General features: G+C 39.2%; 1 protein-coding gene and 1 long non-coding RNA gene across 4 annotated transcripts in view; one reads left to right on the forward strand and one right to left on the reverse strand.

Moving 5' to 3' along the window:
* Positions 1 to 532, reverse strand: part of LOC133542321 (uncharacterized) — a 32,110-nt gene extending 31,578 nt beyond the window's left edge. For both annotated transcript variants that reach the window (XR_009804123.1, XR_009804121.1), the window contains exon 1: positions 394 to 532. This is a non-coding gene — a long non-coding RNA (uncharacterized LOC133542321). The remainder of the gene's footprint in view (positions 1 to 393) is intronic.
* Positions 533 to 2,540: 2,008 nt separating this feature from the next.
* alpl (alkaline phosphatase, biomineralization associated) overlaps positions 2,541 to 21,053 on the forward strand; it is an 86,905-nt gene continuing 68,392 nt past the window's right edge. Inside the window, exon 1 of one of the 2 annotated variants that reach the window (XM_061886352.1) lies at positions 2,541 to 2,679. The gene's annotated coding sequence lies outside the window, so the exon portion shown is untranslated. The remainder of the gene's footprint in view (positions 2,680 to 21,053) is intronic. The other variant, XM_061886361.1, reaches the window with a different exon arrangement.

The raw sequence follows: 21,053 nt of genomic DNA on the forward strand, positions 1-21,053 counted from the left end.
TTTGAAAAACAATCCGTTGCCATGTCTTCCATAATGATAGTGAAGGATAGGCAAACATTCAACAACAAAAAAGGTGCACTTCCCCTTTAAGAAACGCTACACGAGATGGAGCACGTGTACCATCAGTGGCACGAAAACCACAGCTTGAGAATAAAACATGGAAGAATGACACATTCTTTAGGCTTTCTTTGGATAAAAGCAGCAAAGACAAGCCTTGGAAAACATGTTGAAGAAAACAAGTCAGGAAGACAGAAAATGAGCAATCCAATACAGCCGCCTTTTCACCTTAGCTCACCCCGGAAGTGGAAATCTATGTCTTTTTTTTATTTTGAAGTTATTTACTGTACGACTTATCGGGGGAAAGGTTATGAAAAACAAGAGCTGTGTACTCACGGTGCTGTCAGATGGTCCACTTGCGTGACCGACCCCTTTGTGGAGTGGAGTGGGAGTGGGGAGGGGGGGGGGGGGCGAAGAGACGGCCCACTGCAGAAGTACCAAAGATAGCTCCGTGCCGTGTGGGACAAGATAGTTCACCCCACCCGCTGCTACGTAATTACGAAAGCGGTGTCTTTCGGTCAAACCCCTCCTACATCTTTTTCCAAAAAAACACTGATATTCTGTCTCACAAACATGTTAACTGGAATACATTTACATTTACAGATAGTCTGAAAATAGAATAATATGTGCTTTTATTTGATAATGAGCCACTGGAAAGTGGACCACAAATTGGCTGAAGTGGACAGCTATTGTTATTTTGTGTTCTGAGTAACACAAGCGACCAGAAGTATTCTTGTGCAAAATGCAACCACAACTAGATGAGGCAATTCCTGGAGGAATTGCGTGTGAATGCTTCAATGCTGAAGTTGAACTGAAATGCTGACAGAATGTAGTATCAATGTAAGAATAGTTTGAATGTTGGAATGGTTTGAATATTGAAGAGTTGGAATTTCCAGGAAAATGGGAATTTGGTTTGGAACTTGGGAAAGTGTTTGTTTGAATGTCCTGGATGAGTGGAATGTGTTGATGTTGGAATGGTTTGAATAGCTTGAAAAATGTGGGAATTGTGCAACTTGGAAAATTGTCCCAATTCTTTCAATGGGAACTTCCTGGAAAGTTGGGAGTTTTGGAAAAAGCAGGATTTAAAAAAAAAAATGATTAAGAGCATGAATGAGCTGAATTGGTTGGTGATAGAATTGTTTAAATCGGGCACGAAATGTTAAAGTAGTAAACGGTGTTTGGGTATTTCGTGAAAATCTGGCATTTTTTTAAACTTGGAAAAAGGGTAGTTTAAATTTCCAGAATAGTGGAATGTGTTGAAGGTGGAACGGTTTGAACGGGTTGAACAATGTTGAAAGAATTGTGGAAGTTTGAAAAATGGCCAATTAATTTTGAATGGGGAAAATGCAAAAAAAAAAAAAACAATTCCTGAACAAGCAGAATATTCTGAAGTTGGAACAGATTGAATCAGATAAAAAATTTGGAAGTTTTGGAACTCCCATTCATTTCAAATGGAATTTCAGAAAGAAATGGGAATTATCGGGAAAAGTGGTAAATGAAAATGGTAAAAAAAAAAAAAAACTTGAATGGTCGGAATGAGTTGAAATGGTTGGTCTGTTGAATGTTGAAGTAGTAACATGTTGAATCGAGAAATGGTATTATGGAATTCCTGGAATTTCGGGAAAACTGGGAATTTTTACAGTTCCAAAAACGACTTTGTTTTTTGTCCTAATTAAGAGGAATGTTTTGACGATGGAGCGGTTGAAATGCGTTGAAAAATGTGGAAGGAAAAAGGGTGGAAACAGGGCTTTGGAAAACCAGGAATTCTGGAAAATCCTGGAATTTTTTTTAACTTGGAAAAAGGAAAGTTTGAATTTCCAGAATGGTGGAATATGTTGAAGGTGGAATATTCGGAATATGTTGTAAGTATGGAAACGACGGAAGTTTGAAAAATATCCCGGAAAGCCTGGAATTCTGGAAAATCTGGGAATTTTTGGAATGAGTCAAGGGAAAGCCCGCGATTCCCGAATAGGCTGAACAGTTTGAAGTTGGAACGCTTTGAATCGGAAGAAAAATGTGGAATGTAGAGCACGACAACATCTGGGGAAGAAGAAGAAGTTGACTTATAAATAGATTAACTTTGGTGTAAAAATACATATTTGTGAATGCTTTGGGGGGCGGTATAGCTCGGTTGGTAGAGCGGCCGTGCCAGCAATTTGAGGGTTGCAGGTTCAATTCCCGCTTCCGCCATCCTAGTCACTGCCGTTGTGTCCTTGGGCAAGACACTTTACCCACCTGCTCCCAGTGTCACCCACACTGGTTTAAATGTAACTTAGATATTGGGTTTCACTATGTAAAGCGCTTTGAGTCACTAGAGAAAAGCGCTATATAAATGTAATTCACTTCACTTCACTTTGGAGCATTCACGCTATAATGAAATATTTGGTTTCAATCATTAACTCGCGTGGGTGCTGATTTGCATTCAGTGTGATGCACCAGTCGTCCAAAGGAGGGCGCTCTAAGTCCAGGGCCAGAAGTCCCCTTGAGGCGGAGCATTCTTTGCTGTTCACCCTCCCACTGAGTCATGTACAACCGCTCGAAGCCCTCTAAAATACAAACTATCTCAAAGCAAAGGAAGATTTGGAAAAGGGACACACTGCAGTGAAACGTAAGCTGATCCAAGTAAGTACGCCAAACTACAAGATCAATTCAACTTACTTTCGTTGTTAACATGAATTGGTGCGTGGGTTTACGTCTCTGCAGGATGTGGAATTGTTATGCATGTGAGCTTTACACGTTTGCTTTAATTACAATAGTCATTATTTCCCTCTTTTTTTCAGTAATTGTAGGCTTGTTTCCTTTTCCTCTCTCTTTCTTTTCTTTTTCTTTTGAATTGTAATTTGATTTCATGGCCAGGGGACTGCAGATGAAAACTAGCCTTTTGGCCAATTCTGCCTTTTTTAACCATGTGTTCATGTGTTTTATTAAATTTCATTGTCCCGTAAAAATAAACTAATCTAATCTAATTCAACAGTCAATTTGTGTGGAAATTGGAGGGAAAATGCACTTTCATGGCTCTCTACAATCCGCTGTGGCAAAAACAATAAAGAAACATATGTAGGCATTTGTCCCTTAAATTGATGTTAATCAATTCCAAATTGTCCATGTATTTATTTACAGTATATACAGTACATAACTATGTATGATTTTGTTAATAACTTATACAGAGGAGTCCTTTGTTTACTTGACTTTGTAAAACAGGGTAATTAGTCAGGCTTTATTGCAAAAATACACACATACGCAAGATCATGAATCAGTGTGTTTTAATGGTCATTTGTTAAAAAAAAACACTTCCTGATGTATGGTTTTGATGTGATGGTGGCTTGTTGCCATTATCTTTCAGCACTTTTAACATAACTCTATACCCGTTTACATACAAACCCCGTTTCCATATGAGTGGGGAAATTGTATTAGATGTAAATATAAATGGAATACAATAATTTGCAAATCATTTTCAAACCATATTCAGTTGAATATGCTACAAAAACAACATATTTGATGGTCAAGCTGCTAAAAAAAAAAAAAATTTAAATAATCATTAACTTTAGAATTTGATGCCAGCATCACGTGACAAAGAATTTGGGAAAGGTGGCAATAAATACCGATAAAGTTGAGGAATGGTCATCAAACACTTATTTGGAACATCCCACAGGTGTGCAGGCTAATTGGTAACAGACGGGTGCCATGATTGGGTATAAAAACAGCTTCCCAAAAAATTCTCAGTCTTTCACAAGAAAGGATGGGGCGAGGTACACCCCTTTGTCAACAACTGCGTGAGCAAATATTCAAACAGTTTAAGAACATTGTTTCTCAAAGTGCAATTGCAAGAAATTTAGGGATTTCAACATCTACGGTCCATAATATCATCAAAAGGTTCAGCGAATCTGTAAAAATCACTCCACGTAAGCGGCATGGCCGGAAACCAACAATGAATGACCTTGACTTTCGGCACTGTATCAAAAACAGACATAAATCTCTAAAGGATATCACCACATGGGCTCAGGAATACTTCAGAAAACCACTGTCACTAAATACGTCGCTACATCTGTAAGTGCAAGTTAAAGCTCTACGATGCAAAGCAAAAGCCATTTATCAACAACATCCAGAAACGCCGCCAGCTTTTCTGGGCGCCGAGATCATCTAAAATGGACTGATGCAAAGTAGAAAAGTGTGCTGTGGTCTGACGAGTCCACATTTCAAATTGTTATTGGAAATAATCGACATCGTGTCATCCGGACCAAAGGGGAAGCGAACCATCCAGACTGTTATCGATGCAACGTTCATAAGACCGCATCTGTGATGGTATGGGGGTGCATTAGTGCCCAAGGCATGGGTAACTTACACATCTGTGAAGGCACCATTAATGCTGTAAGGTACATACAGGATTTGGAACAACATATACTGCCATCTAAGCGCCGTCTTTTTCATGGACGCCCCTGCTTATTTCAGCAAGACAATGCCAAGCCACATTCAGCACGTGTTACAACAGCATAAAAAAAGAGTGCGGGTACTTTCATGGCCTACCCGCAGTCCACACCTGTCTCCCATCAGGGGACGGCGTGGCGAAGTTGGGAGAGTGGCCGTGCCAGCAATCTGAGGGTAAGTGGCTCAATCCCCACCTTCTACCATCCTAGTCATGTCAGTTGTGTCCTTGAGCAAGACACTTCACCCTTGCTCCTGATGGGTCCTGGTTAAAACCTTGCATGGCAGCTCCCGCCATCAGTGTGTGACTGTGTGTGAATGGGTGAAAGTGGAAATACTGTCAAAGCGCTTTGGGTTCCTTAGAAAGGGGTAGAAAAGTGCTATACGACTACAACCATTTACCTTTTTTTTTTTACCATCAAAAATGTGTGGCGCATTATGAAGCGTAAAACACGACAGCGGAGACCCAAGACTGTTGAACGACTGAAGCTCTACATAAGACAAGAATGGGAAAGAATTCCACTTTCAAAGCTTCAACAATTAGTTTCCTCAGTTCCCAAACATTTATTGAGTGTTGTTAAAAGAAAAGGTGATGTAACACAGTTGTGAACATGCCCTTTCCCAACTACTTTGGCACGTGTTGCAGCCATGATATTCTAAGTTAATTATTGTTTGCAAAAAAAATTAAGTTTATGAGTTTGAACATTAAATATCTTGTCTTTGTAGTGCATTCAATTGAATATGGGTTGAAAAGGATTTGCAAATCATTGTATTCCATTTATATTTACATCTAACACAATTTCACAAATCATATGGAAACGGGGTTTGTATATATTACATGTTATTATGAATGTTGCTACATGACATATATATAGTGGTATAGCTCGGTTGGTAGAGTGGCCGTACCAGCAACTTGAGGGTTGCAGGTTCGATTCCCGCTTCCGCCATCCTAGTCACTGCCGTTGTGTCCTTGGGCAAGACACTTTACCCACCTACTCCCAGTGCCACCCACACTGGTTTAAATGTAACTTAGATATTGAGTTTCACTATGTAAAGCGCTTTGAGTCACTAGAGAAAAGCGCTATATAAATATAATTCACTTCACTTCACTTACATCATGTACAAATCCCGTTTCCATATGAGTTGGGAAATTGTGTAACATGTGCCAAAGTAGTTGGTTACATCACCTTTTCTTTTAACAACACTCAATAAACGTTTGGGGACTGAGGAAACTAATTGTTGAAGCTTTGAAAGTGAAATTCTTTACCATTTTTGTTTTATGTAGAGCTTCAGTCGTTCAACAGTTCGGGATCTCCGATGTCGTATTTTACGCTTCATAATGCGCCACACATTTTCAATGGGGCACAGGTCCGGACTGCAGGCAGGCCAGTCTAGTACCCGCACTGTTTTACTACGAAGCCACACTGTTGTAACTCATAGATTGGCATTTTCTTGCTGAAATAAGCAGGGACGTCCATGATAACGTTGCTTGGACGGCAACATATGTTGCTCCAAAACCTGTATGGACCATTCAGCATTAATGGTGCCTTCACAGATGTGTAAGTTACCCATGCTTTGGCCACTAATACACCCCCATACCATCACAGATGCCGGCTTTTCATCTTTGCGCCAAGAACAATCCGGATGGTTCTTTTCCTCTTTGATCTGGAGGACACAAAGTCCACAGTTTCCCCAAAAAAACTGAAATGTGGACTTGTCAGACCACAGAACACTTTTCCACTTTGCATCACTCCATCTTAGATGAGCTTAGGCCCAGCGAAGCCGGCGGCGTTTCTGGGTGTTGTTGATAAATGGCTTTCGCCTTGCATAGTAGAGCTTTAACTTGTACTTACAGATGTAGCGACCAACTGTAGTTACTGACAGTGGTTTTCTGAAGTGTTCCTGAGCCCATGTGGTGATATCCTTTAGAGATTGATGTCGGTTTTTGATACAGTGCCGTCTTAGGGATCGAAGGTCACGGTCATTTAAGGTTTCCGGCCATGCCGCTTACGTGGATTGATTTCTCTAGATTCTCTGAACCTTTGGATGACATTATGGACCGTAGATGTTGAAATCCATGAACTTCTTGCAATTGCACTTTGAGAAACCTTGTTCTTAAACTGTTTGACTGTTTGCTCATGCAGTTGTGGAATAAGGGGTGTACCTTGCCCCATCCTTTCTTGTGAAAGACTGAGCATTTTTTGGGAAGCTGTTTTATACCCAATCATGGCACACACCTGTTCCCAATTAGCCTGCACACCTGTGGAATGTTCCAAATAAGTGTTTGATGAGCATTCCTCAACTTTAACCGTATTTATTGCCACCTTTCCCAACTTCTTTGTCACGTGTTACTGGCATCAAACTCTACAATTAATGAGTATTAACAAAAAAAAAATGTTTATCAGTTCGAATATCAAATATGTTGTCTTTGTAGCATATTCAACTGAATATGGGTTGAAAAGGATTTGCAAATCATTGTATTCCGTTTATATTTACATCCAACACAATTTCCCAACTCATATGGAAACGGGGTTTGTATATAATACATGTTATTATGAATGTTACTAATGACATATATACTTACATAGATGTTATCATGAATGTTACTACATTACATATATACTTACATCATGTATATATTACATATTATTATGAATGTTACTACATGACATATATAGTTACATCATGTATACATTACATGTTATTATGAATGTTACTACAATACAAATATACTTACATCATGCATATATTCCATGTTATCATGAATGTTACTACATTACATATACACTTCCATCATGTATATATTACATGTCATTATGAATGTTACTAGATACTACATATATACTTACATCATGTATATATAACATCCATCCATCCATATCCTACCACTTATTCCCTTTGGGGTCGTGGGTATATATAACATGTTATCATAAATGTTACTACATGACATATATACTGACATCTTGTATATGTTACATGTTGTTATGAATGTTACTACATGACATATATACTTACGTTGTGTATATATTACATGTTATTATGACATAAATACTTACATCATGTATATATTACATGTTATGAATGTTACTACATGAAATATATACTTACATCATGTATATATTACATGTTATCATGAATGTTACTACATTACATTTATACTTACATCATGTATACTGTATATTACATGTTATTATGAATGTTACTACATGACATACATACTTACATCATGTATATATTACATGTTATTATGAATGTTACTACATGACGTATATACTTACATCATGTATATATCACATGTTATTATGAATGTTACTACATGACATATACACTTACATCATGTATATAAAACATGTTATATGAATTTTACTACATGAGATACTGTATATACTTACATCATGTATATACTACATGTTATCATGAATGTTACTACATTACATATATACTTACATCATGTATATATTACATGTTGTTAAGAATGTTACTACATTACAAATATACATACAATGTGAATACAAAACCTTGATGGAGGTTTTTGGATGTTTTAAGAGCACTCTATAGGCAGATTAGCTCAAAGCTCATTGACTCCATTGTTAGCTGACTTTTTTTAGTTTTTATTTATGATTTAGAATGCTTAAAAAAGCAAAACAATATTTGTGCTTGTTCCACACAAGGATTGAGAATGGTAGGTGTGCTGTTCCCCTGAAAAGTTCAGCAGATTTGTCAGTCTCTGCCTTTCACACAGAATATTGCTAGAGTACTGTTGTGCTCTTCCACGCAGCATCACGCAATCAGATCATTATATGATATCAGTACAGCATCCGTATAAAATGCTCATTTGACAGTGACAGCTGTTTCCAAAATTCCTGCATGGCAAGTGAAGTGAGACTTCACGGCCGTGCTTTGCAGTTTTTTCCTTTCACATCCTGCTTATTATAGCATACAATAAAATGGAAAAAAAATAAATAAATAAAATTTAAAAAATAGATAAAAAAAATAAAAATAAAACAATTAAAAAAAAAATATATATATATATATATATATATATAGTTTGTACAATAGAATGAATATATATATATATATATATATATATGGGGTTTGTATGTATATATATATATATATATATATATATATATATATATATATATATATATATATATATATATGTGTATATTCATTCTATTGTATGCTTTAATAAGCAGGATGTGAAAGGAAAAAAGTGCAAAGCACGGCTATGAAGTCTCACTTCCCTTGCAATGCAGCAATGCAGGTTTTTGAAAACAGATGTCAATGTCATATGAGCATTTTATACGGATGTATATATATATATATATATATATATATATATATATATATATATATATATCAGTGTTTCCCACAGGTCAGGCATCTATTTGCGGTGGTGTGGTCGGGCTGCGGGGGGGCAGCGGCGGCGATGACCAAGAAGAACGCGGAGTTGGAATATAATTACAACCCTTTATGTACATATTTATATACATATTTATATAATATTTACATATTTATATAATATGTAACTACAAACTCCATTCACAGACAGAGTCCCATTGCTTTTATGAGCGGTCGATCGAGTCAAAAGCCGAAAAAAAATTATATATATATATATATGTATATATTTTTTTTCATTATTATTTTTTTCTTTATTTGTGGCGGCCGTAATTCTTTCGTGGCGTGCCGCCACAAATAAATGAATGTGTGGGAAACCCTGCATATATATAAATGATAAATGGGTTGTACTTGTATAGCGCTTTTCTACCTTCAAGGTACTCAAAGCGCTTTGACACTACTTCCACATTTACCCATTCACACACACATTCACACACACATTCACACACTGATGGAGGGAGCTGCCATGCAAGGCGCCAACCAGCACCCATCAGGAGCAAGGGTAAAGTGTCTTGCTCAGGACACAACGGACGTGACGAGGTTGGTACTAGGTGGGGATTGAACCAGGGACGCTCGGGTTGCGCACGGCCACTCTTCCACTGCGCCACGCCGTCCCTATATATGTATATATATATATATATATATATATATATATATACATACATATATACATATTAGGGCTGGGCAACGATTACAAATTTTAATCGAAGTTAATCGCACTATTTCTCCGATTAATCGCGATTAACTGCATTGTATACGCAAAGCCCAATAATGAATTCAAAAGTAGTGTGTAGTGCACCTTTATTGGAATATTCTCCCACATGAACAAAAGCGCCAAAACATTTGTTGTGCAAACACAATTTAAATCAGTCCTTGTTAAACAGTAGCAGTTAAATAGCATATTTTATGAAAATCAACTCAAAAAATGTAAATGCAAACATTTAAGCTTATTGCCACTGCCAGGGTATTTAAGTTATCCTGTTTGTTATGGAAAATAAATATAATCTACATACAAATCTCTGAGCCACAATCATAACATCTGAACAGACAATTTCTGAGGTAACAGCAGAAACATTTTTTTTATCAGGGATCTTATGTTTAAAAAACCTATATTATAGGTAGTGGGCTGTTTTAGGGAATTTTTGATCAAATTATCTGTAGTAGCAATATTAATAATGTTGTGTTTATTCTGCGTAGTGCACTTAAAACAATCATGACCATATCTAGGAATTGATATGATGGGAATTTTCCGATTGTTTGCTTGGTGCTTTGATAAACTGAATGCATCATTAAAAGCATTAAAAGATTACAGTTGGTACAAAATGCGGCTGCTAGACTTTTGACAAGAACAAGAAAGTTTGATCATATTACGCCTGTACTGGCTCACCTGCACTGGCTTCCTGTGCACTTAAGATGTGACTTTAAGGTTTTACTACTTACGTATAAAATACTACACGGTCTAGCTCCAGCCTATCTTGCCGATTGTATTGTACCGTATGTCCCGGCAAGAAATCTGCGTTCAAAAGACTCCGGCTTATTAGTGATTCCTAGAGCTCAAAAAAAGTCTGCGGGCTATAGAGCGTTTTCCGTTCGGGCTCCAGTACTCTGGAATGCCCTCCCGGTAACAGTTCGAGATGCTACCTCAGTAGAAGCATTTAAGTCTCATCTTAAAACTCATCTGTATACTCTAGCCTTTAAATAGACCTCCTTTTTAGACCGGTTGATCTGCCGCTTCTTTTCTTTCTCCTATGTCCCCCCCTCCCTTGTGGAGGGGGTCCGGTCCGATGACCATGGATGAAGTACTGACTGTCCAGAGTCGAGACCCAGGATGGACCGCTCGTCGGGACCCAGGATGGACCGCTCGCCTGTATCGGTTGGGGACATCTCTACGCTGCTGATCCGCTTGAGATGGTTTCCTGTGGACGGGACTCTCACTGCTGTCTTGGAGCCACTATGGATTGAACTTTCACAGTATCATGTTAGACCCGCTCGACATCCATTGCTTTCGGTCCCCTAGAGGGGGGGGTTGCCCACATCTGAGGTCCTCTCCAAGGTTTCTCATAGTCAGCATTGTCACTGGCGTCCCACTGAATGTGAATTCTCCCTGCCCACTGGGTGTGAGTTTTCCTTGCCCTTTTGTGGGTTCTTCCGAGGATGTTGTAGTCGTAATGATTTGTGCAGTCCTTTGAGACATTTGTGATTTGGGGCTATATAAATAAACATTGATTGATTGATTGATCATATACATGGTACTATATTGTGATGTTATGAGCCAGGGAAAAAAAGAACTACCCTACCCAGCATGCAACAGGAGTGACGAGCATGCGCGGTAGGTTGTGTGTCGCCATGACGGCATCTTGTATGTTGTGATATGCACGCTCTGAAAGTAAACGTTAAGAACTCAGTCAACACGCTTCGTCTGCATTATTGATAAATAGACAGACAACACATATACTCCGCTGCTTCACAGGCCGCTGGATGTAGCCGGCAAAGTATTCCCATGCTAGCTAGCCGGTCTAGCAAGCATGCGTCATTCAGTCCAAAACGGCCCGATCTATCCACATCCAGAATTGTCTGGCGGTCGTAAGTGATCCCGGAATGACCACACTGTAAGCCAGCCATGAAATTTGCAGAATTGTCCTGTATTTTTGCCAAATGTTCCATCTTTACCAAGAGCCCCTCGACGCCGAAGCCCATCCGGGCGTCGCCATCTTGTTAAGAAAAGGCGTTAACAAAATAAAAGCATGTAAACAACATACGCAAATGTGCGATAAAATAATTGTCGGCGTTAATAGATTGATGAGTTAACTCGTAATTAACGCATTAATTTGCCCACCCTTAATATATATATATATATATATATATATATATATATATATATATATATATATATATATATATATATATATATATATAAATACAAACCCTGTTTCCATATGAGTTGGGAAATTGTGCTAGATGTAAATATAAATGGAATACAATGATTTGCGAATCTTTTTCAACCCATATTCAGTTGAATGCACTACAAAGACAAGATATTTGATGTTCAAACTCATAAACTTGATTTTTTTTGCAAATAATAACTAACTTTGAATTTCATGGGTGCAACACGTGCCAAAGTAGTTGGGAAAGGGCATGTCCACCACTGTGTTACATCACCTTTTCTTTTAACAACACTCAACACTCGTTTGGGAGCTGAGGAAACTAATTGTTGAAGCTTTGAAAGGGGAATTATTTCCCATTCTTGTTTTATGTAGAGCTTCATTCGTTCAACAGTCCAGGGTCTCCGCGGTCGTATTTTACGCTTCATAATACGCCACACATTTTCCATGGGAGACAGGTCTGGACTGCAGGCAGGCCAGTCTCGTACCCGCACTCTTTTACTACGAAGCCACGCTGTTGTAACAAGCAGGGGCGTCCATGATAACGTTGCTTGGATGACAACATACCGTATTTCCTTGAATTGCCGCAGGGCATATAGTATACGCCTGCCTTGAATTACTGCCAGGTCAAACTCGCTTCGCAAAATAATTAGCGCATGCTTAGTATTACCGCCTGGTCAAACTCGTGACGTCACGAGTGACACTTCCCCTGTCATCATTTTCAAAATGGAGGAGGCTGTTTTCAATACCGGTAATTTGAAATCGCATGAAGGGAAGAAGATTAAGAGCTATTCAGTAGAATTTAAGGTCTAAGCTTACATCACACTCAATTTTTTATTCCATGCCTTTGGTAAGTGCCGGAGTGAGAACAGGTTTTAAAATAATTAGCGCATGCTTACTTTTACTGCATGCCTTTGGTAAGCGCAGGAGTGAGAAGAGGTTTTAAATTAATTAGCGCCCCGGTGGCAATTCAAGGAAATGCGGTATGTTGCTCCAAAACCTGTATGGACCATTCATCATTAATGGTGCCTTCACATATGTGTAAGTTACCCATGCCTTGGGCACTAATACACCCCCATACCATCACAGATGCTGGCTTTTGAACTTTGCGCCTATAACAATCCGGATAGTTATTTTCATCTTTGTTCCGGAGGACACCACGTCCACAATTTTCAAATATAATTTGAAATGTGGACTCGTCACACCACCGAACACTTTTCCACTTTGCATTAGTCCATCTTAGATGAACTCGGGCCCAGCAAAGCCATCGGCGTTCCTGGGTGTTGTTGATAAATGGGTTTTGCTTTGCATAGCAGAGTTTTAACTTGCACTTACAGATGTAGCGATGGAATTTTTATTCCATGCCTTTGGTAAGTGCCGGAGTGAGAAGAGGTTTTAAAATAATTAGCGCATGCTTACTTTTACCGCATGCCTTTGGTAAGCGCAGGAGTGAGAAGAGGTTTTAAATTAATTTGCGCCCCGGTGGCAATTCAAGGAAATGCGGTATGTTGCTCCAAAACCGGTATGGACCATTCATCATTAATGGTGCCTTCACAAATGTGTAAGTTACCCATGCCTTGGGCACTAATACACCCCCATACCATCACAGATGCTGGCTTTTGAACTTTGCGCCTATAACAATCTGGATAGTTATTTTCATCTTTGTTCCGGAGGATACCACGTCCACAGTTTTCAAATATAATTTGAAATGTGGACTCGTCAGACCACTGAACACTTTTCCACTTTGCATCAGTCCATCTTAGATGAACTCGGGCCCAGCTAAGCCAGCGGCGTTCCTGAGTGTTGTTGATAAATGGGTTTTGCTTTGCATAGCAGAGTTTTAACTTGCACTTACAGATGTAACGACCAACTGTAGATACTGACAGTGGTTTTATGAAGTGTTCCTGAACCCATGTGGTAATATCCTTTACACACTGATGTCGGTTTTTGATGCAGTACCACCTGAGGGGTCAAAGGTCCGTAATATCATCACTTACCTGCAGTGATTTCTCCAGATTCTCTGAACCTTTTGATGATTTTACGGACCGTAGATGGTAAAATTCCTAAATTCCTTGCAATAGCTTGTTGAGAAATGTTGTTCTAAAACTGTTCGACAATTTGCTTACAAATTGGTGACCCTCGCCCCATCTTTGTTTGTGAATTACTTAGCATTTCATGGAAGCTGCTTTTATACCCAATCATGGCACCCACCTGTTCCCAATTAGCCTGCACACCTGTGGGATGTTCCAAATAAGTGTTTGATGAGCATTTCTCAACTTTATCAGTATTTATTGCCACCTTTCACAACTTCTTTGTCACTTGTTGCTGGCATCAGATTGTAAAGTTAATGATTATTTGCAAAAAAAAAAATGTTTATCAGTTTGAACATCAAATATGTTGCCTTTGTAGCATATTCAACTGAATATGGGTTGAAAATGATTTGCAAATCATTGAATGTTGTCTGTCTATCTGTGTTGGCCCTGTGATGAGGTGGCGACTTCTCCAGGGTGTACCCTGCCTTCCGCCCGATTGTAGCTGAGATAGGCGCCAGCGCCCCCCGCAACCCCGAAAGGGAATAAGCGGTAGAAAATGGATGGATGGATGGATGTATTCTGTTTATATTTCAATCTAACACAATTTCTCAACTCATATGGAAACGGGGTTTGCACATTATCTAAGTATATATGTCATGTAGTAACATTCATAATGACATTTAATATATACATGATGTAAGTATGTATGTCGTGTACTAACATTTATAATAACATGTATTGTATACATGATCTAAGTATATATGTCATGTAGTAACATTCATAATAACATGTAATATATATATGATGTAAGTATATATGCAATGTAATAACGTTCATAACAACATGTAATATTTACATGATGTAAGTATATAGGTCATGTAGTAACATTTATGATAACATGTTATATATACATTATGTAAGTGTATATGTAGTATCTAGTAACATCCATAATAACATGTAATATATACATGATGTAAGTATATATGTCATGTCGTAACATTCATAATAACATGTAATACATACATGATGTAAGTATACATGTCATGTAGTAACATTCATAATAACGTAATATATACATGATGTAAGTATATATGTCATGTAGTAACATTCATAATAACATGTAATATATATATGATGTAAGTATATATGTCATGCAGTAACATTTATAGTAATATGTAATATTTACATAGTTTGCTCATTTTAAGCATGCAGCGGTGTATTATTTTCATAGACACATCACAACGTTCGTTTTTCCTACTAATCATGGCAGACTTCATGAGAGATAACAAACATATTAAACCAATATCTTACTGTACAATGTCTGCTCTCACTGGGATGTTTACATCTTCCCAGTCAGCTGAAGAATTAATCATAATCTTTACAAAGGGTTAAAAAAAAAGAAGCAGGTATTGCAAACTAGCGTCTTTTTGTGTCTTTCCTGCCATATCCTGGGTATAAGTTGAATGTCAGATGAGCAACTTCTGGGTTTAGGTCCACAACCTTCTCCTATCCAGGTGAGAAGCATCATTTATAATCCGGAGTTAACTTTCACCAGCTAACAGGCCATCATGAGCAGCAGCTCAGTATGTCAACATGGTAACTGCACCAGCTAGTTAGCACTCTTAGATCGAGGCGCTGCTAAAAATATTTTGCGTAAAAGTTTTTATTAAAAATATTGCTAAAAACACTTGGTTAATATTCAGGTGACATGATGTAATGGTGGTATTGTTAGTGCTTTTTAGGTGCATATTTGCACTGATTTAATGGACTATTCCCATTAGCATCATTGCTAGCTACCTAAAAGGTATGACAAATTAAAATGCATCAATAAAAGAAAAATACATAAGTGTTCTTGTCTCTCATGAGGATTGCGAATAATAGGTAAAAAATGTGCAGTTCCCCTTCAAGGCCAGGCGAAGAATCGGAAGAAAAACAGGGATGTTCCGATTTAAGTTTTGAGTGAGATTGGCCGATACCAATACCGATTGCATGCAATTATCGTACATTTTGACATTAATTTACGGTAAGTGCTGTTGACGCTTTTAACAACATTTTAAACTTGTTCTCTTATTACGTACAATTGTTTGACCAACACAAAGTCAATAGTACAGAATAACTCAACAACTACCAACTCATACTGGTGAAAAACAAATGTTTTAGAAGGTGATCATTCTGGCACCAATCATGTCTGCTCCCTTCTTACTGACTGGAACAATTTCTACAAATACACACGATTCTCAAAGCTCAAGATGCCACCACTTTTAGGAATACGATACTATTTAAGACTATGATATTATTTAAGACTATGATACTTTTTAAGACTATGAAACCATTTAAGACTTTGACACCATAGTGTCATAGTCTTAAATAATATCAATTTACCAGGTAAACTCAATTTACCTGGGGGCCACTGGATGCAGAAACTGGGTGAGGCTGGTCCGCGAGAAATGATTTCTTAAAAAAATCTAACATGCACTTTTTAATGAATTCACCTTCTATGAATGCTTTCCCGCCCTAGCAACATATTTGCCAACCCTCACGATTTTTCCAGGAGACTCCTGAATTTCAGTGCACCACCCGACAATCTACTGGTGCAACAATTTTCCCGAATTTTTCCCAATTTTCACCCGGCCGACATTATTAAGGGCCGCCGTGACTGCACTGCCTTTAATGTCCTCTACAACAGTGGTTCTTTTTTTCAGTGATGTACCCCCAGTGAACATTTTTTTCATTCAAGTACCCATTAATCAGAGCAAAGCATTTTTGGTTGAAAAAAAGAGATAAAGAATAAAAATACAGTACTATGCCATCAGTTTCTGATTTACTAAATTGTATAACAGTGCAAATTATTGCTCATTTGTAGTAGTCTTTCTTGTACTATTTGGAAAAAAAGATATAAAAATAACTAAAAAAACGTGTTAAAAAATACACAAGTGATTCAATTATAAATAAAGATTTCTACACATAGAAGTAATAATCAACTTAAAGTGCCCTCTTTGGGGATTGTAATAGAGATGCATCTGGATACATGAACTTAATTCTATACATTTCTTCACAAAAAAAGATATCTTTAACATCAATATTTATGGAACATGTCCACAAAATCTAGCTGTCAACACTGAACATTGCATTGTTGCATTTCTTTTCACAGTTTATGAACTTACATTCATATTTTGTTGAAGTATTATCCAATAAATATATTCATACAGTAATTATGAATCGCTGATATTTTTTAGAATATTTTTAATAAATCTTACCTGTCCCTTGGCATATCTTCACGTACCCCCTGGGGTTTGCGTACTCTCAATAAGAAGGACTACTGTTGTACAACTTATCATCACGCTTGCTTTTACATCACCCAACCATAGTGACAGCCTAGTATCCTGTTGTGTGAGACTTGTGCAGAATAATCTTAGCGGCTGCAAGACGTACTTAGTCAACAGCCATACAGGTCACACTGAGGGTGGCCGTATGAACAACTTTAACACTGGTACAAATATGCACCACACTTTGAACCCACACCAAACAAGAATGAAAAACACGTTTTGGGAGAACATTCTAACACAACTTAAACACAAGAGAACAAATACCCAGAACACCTTGCAGCCCTAACTCTCCCGGGCTACATACACCACCTCAACTGACGCAAGTAGAGAGGGTGGAGGCGTGGGCGGTTAGTGGTAGCGGGGGTGTGTATATTGTAGCCCGGAAGAGTTAGGGCTGCATGGGATTCTGGGTATTTGTTCTGTTGCGTTTATGTTGTATTACGGTGCGGATGTTCTCCTGAAATGTGTTTGTCATTCTTGTTTGATGTGGGTCCACAGTCCGGCACATATTTGTAAGTGTTAAAGTTTTTTTACGGCCACCCTCAGTGTGACCTGTGTAGCTGTTGATCAAATATGTCTTGCAATATTGAATGTGCGTACTGCTCAGCCATTTACAATATATAACTGGGTTTGCATGCTATCTATACATGATGTAGAGGGCGCTAAAGGCAACGCCATTATGGCACCCCCTGAATACTGTTGATTGGGTAAAAATCGGCAGGGATTTCGAGAAAATGGATGCACTGAAATTTAGGGAACACCCGGGAAAAATGGGAACGTTGACAAGTATGACGCTGTCAAGCGCCGTTTATATTAAACTCGCGGGCCGTACCAACATTAAATTGTCATATCAAAGTGCAGCCTGAAAAATAACGTCTCGCGGGCCGCATGTTTGAGACCCCTTATCCAAGACTTTGATACCAACTAAGACTATGATACCATCTAAGACTATGGACCATTTAAGACTATGATACGATTCAAAACTATGAACTATTTAAGATTATGATACTATTTAGGACTAAGGACCATTTAAGACTATTATACCATTTAAGATTATGACACCATTTAAAACTATGGACTATAATACCATTTTTGAGAATATGATACCATCTAAGACTATGGACCATTTAAGACTATGATACCATTTAAAACTATGGACCCTTTAAGAATATGATACTATTTAAGACTATGGACCATTTAAGACTATACCATTTAAGACTATGGACTATGATACCATTGTTGAGACTATGATACCATCCAAGACTATGGACCATTTAGGACTGTGGACAATTTAAGACTATGATACATTAAAACTATGATACCATTTGAGACTATAATACAATTTAAGACATTTAAGACTATGATACCATTTAAGACCATTATACCATTAAAGACTATGATACCATTTAAGACTATGATACCATTAAAGACTATGATACCATTTAAGATTATGATACCATTTAAGACTATGGACAATTTAAGACTATGATACATTAAAACTATGATACCATTTGGGACTATAATACATTTTAAGACTATGAGACCATTTAAGACTATGATACAATTTAAGACCATGATACTATTAAATACTATGATACCATTTAAGACCATGATACCATTAAAGACTACAATACCACTTAAGACCATAATACCATTAAATACTATGATACCATTAAAACTATGATACTAAGATTGTAGCTGAGATAGGCGCCAGCGCCCGCGACCCCAAAAGTGAATAAACGGTAGAAAATGGATGGATGGATTAGATTAGGTGGCGACTTGTCCAGGGTGTACCCTGCCTTCCGCCCGATTGTAGCTGAGATAGGCGCCAGCGCCCCCCGCGACCCCGAAAGGGAATAAGCGGTAGAAAATGGATGGAAAATGGATGGATTAGATTAGATAAAACTCTATTTATTCCTTCAGGAAAATTACAATTTTCATCACAATCCCATTCAAGATCAGACAAACATTACAGGGAGACAGAAAAGGATCGCTGACGGGTCTGCCGGCTTCCAGCGGCCTTTACAAAAAAAGGGGGAGGGGGGATAAAATAAAATTTAAAAAAATAAAAATTCGGTCTAAGCCTGGGCCCAGGAGAGGGGGTCCAGACTGAGGCCAAGGGAAAAAAACAACAACTCATAGCCATAGTACACATCCCTCTCACATGTGTGTAAGAGGGAAACATCAAAGAACACAAAATATATTAAATACATTAAAGCAGCAGATGCATCCAGCCACTTCCACATACAGCTATGAATAAAAAGTAAAATAAACATATACACTGTGGTGGCCTCTGCGGTGTTCCACGCCATCGTTCGCTGGGGTGGAGAGAGCATGGCCAGAGACAAGAGCAGACCCAACAAAGCAACCAAGACAGCCGACTTCACTCTCGGCCAGTGTGCAGTCCGCATGGATGAGCGAGGATACGTCCAAGGAAACTGAGGTGTCTGACACCTGCTCACCCAGCCAAGACACCGCGAAGCCTCCCCGTCCCGGCGCTCAGTGCTAGCTCCGCAACCTATTCCCTCATCCGCATCTCCTCCAGTCCCTCCAAACCGACTCCGGTGTGGCAGGGACCCAGCAGCTGGTCTCCATGGCCAAAAGGCTCCCGGGGAGTCAGATCCAGAAGTCCACAAAAAAAGCACAACAGAGGTCACGAAAGTGCCACCCCTTGTCACACAGTCCCAAAGAGTCTCGGACCAAAAGGCAAAAAATATAACACATGAAAACAAGAGGAAAACACAAAAGGATGACACAAGAGCACAGAGCTCCTGCCAACAGCCACTACAGCGCCTGTAGTGGATGGATACCATTAAAGACTACGATACCACTTAAGACCATTATACCATTAAATACTATAATACCATTAAAACTATGATACTATTTACGACTATGATACTATTTAAGTCTCTGATATCAAGAGTATCCATCCATCCATCCATCCATCCATCATCTTCCGCTTATCCGAGGTCGGGTCGCGGGGGCAGCAGCTTAAGCAGGGAAGCCCAGACTTCCCTCTCCCCAGCCACTATGTCCAGCTCTTCCCGGGGGATCCCGAGGCGTTCCCAGGCCAGCCGGGAGACATAGTCTTCCCAACGTGTCCTGGGTCTTCCCCGTGGCCTCCTACCGGTTGGACGTGCCCTAAACACCTCCCTAGGTTGGCGTTCGGGTGGCATCCTGACCAGAGGCCCAAGCCACCTCATCTGGCTCTTCTCGATGTGGAGGAGTAGCGGCTTTACTTTGAGTTCCTCTCGGATGGCAGAGCTTCTCACCCTATCTCTAAGGGAGAGCCCCGCCACCCGGCGAAGGAAACTAATTTCGGCCGCTTGTACCCGTGATCTTATCCTTTTGGTCATGACCCAAAGCTCATGACCAGAGTTATGAACAGAATCGGTGACAAAGGACAGCCTTGGCGGAGTCCAACCCTCACTGGACACGTGTCCGACTTACTGCCAGCAATGCAGACCAAGCTCTGACACTGATCATACAGGGACATACTCTCTGAGCACTCCCCACAGGACTTCCCGAGGGACACGGTCGAATGCCTTCTCCAAGTCCACAAAGCACATGTAGACTGGTTGGGCAAACTCCCATGCACCCTCAAGAACCCTGCCGAGAGTATAGAGCTGGTCCACAGTTCCACGACCAGGACGAAAACCACACTGTTCCTCCTGAATCCGAGGTTCGACTATCCGGCGTAGCCTCCTCTCCAGTACACCTGAATAAACCTTACCGGGAAGGCTGAGGAGTGTGATCCCACAATAGTTGGAACACACCCTGCGGCCCCCCTTCTTAAAGAGAGGGACCACCACCCCGGTCTGCCAATCCAGAGGTACTGCCCCTGATGTCCACGCGATGCTGCAGAGTCTTGTCAACCAAGACAGCCCCACAGCATCCAGAGCCTTAAGGAACTCAATCAATCAATATTTACT

This window comes from Nerophis ophidion, linkage group LG02, assembly GCF_033978795.1.
Source record: "Nerophis ophidion isolate RoL-2023_Sa linkage group LG02, RoL_Noph_v1.0, whole genome shotgun sequence".
Classification (NCBI taxonomy): Eukaryota; Metazoa; Chordata; class Actinopteri; order Syngnathiformes; family Syngnathidae; genus Nerophis; species Nerophis ophidion.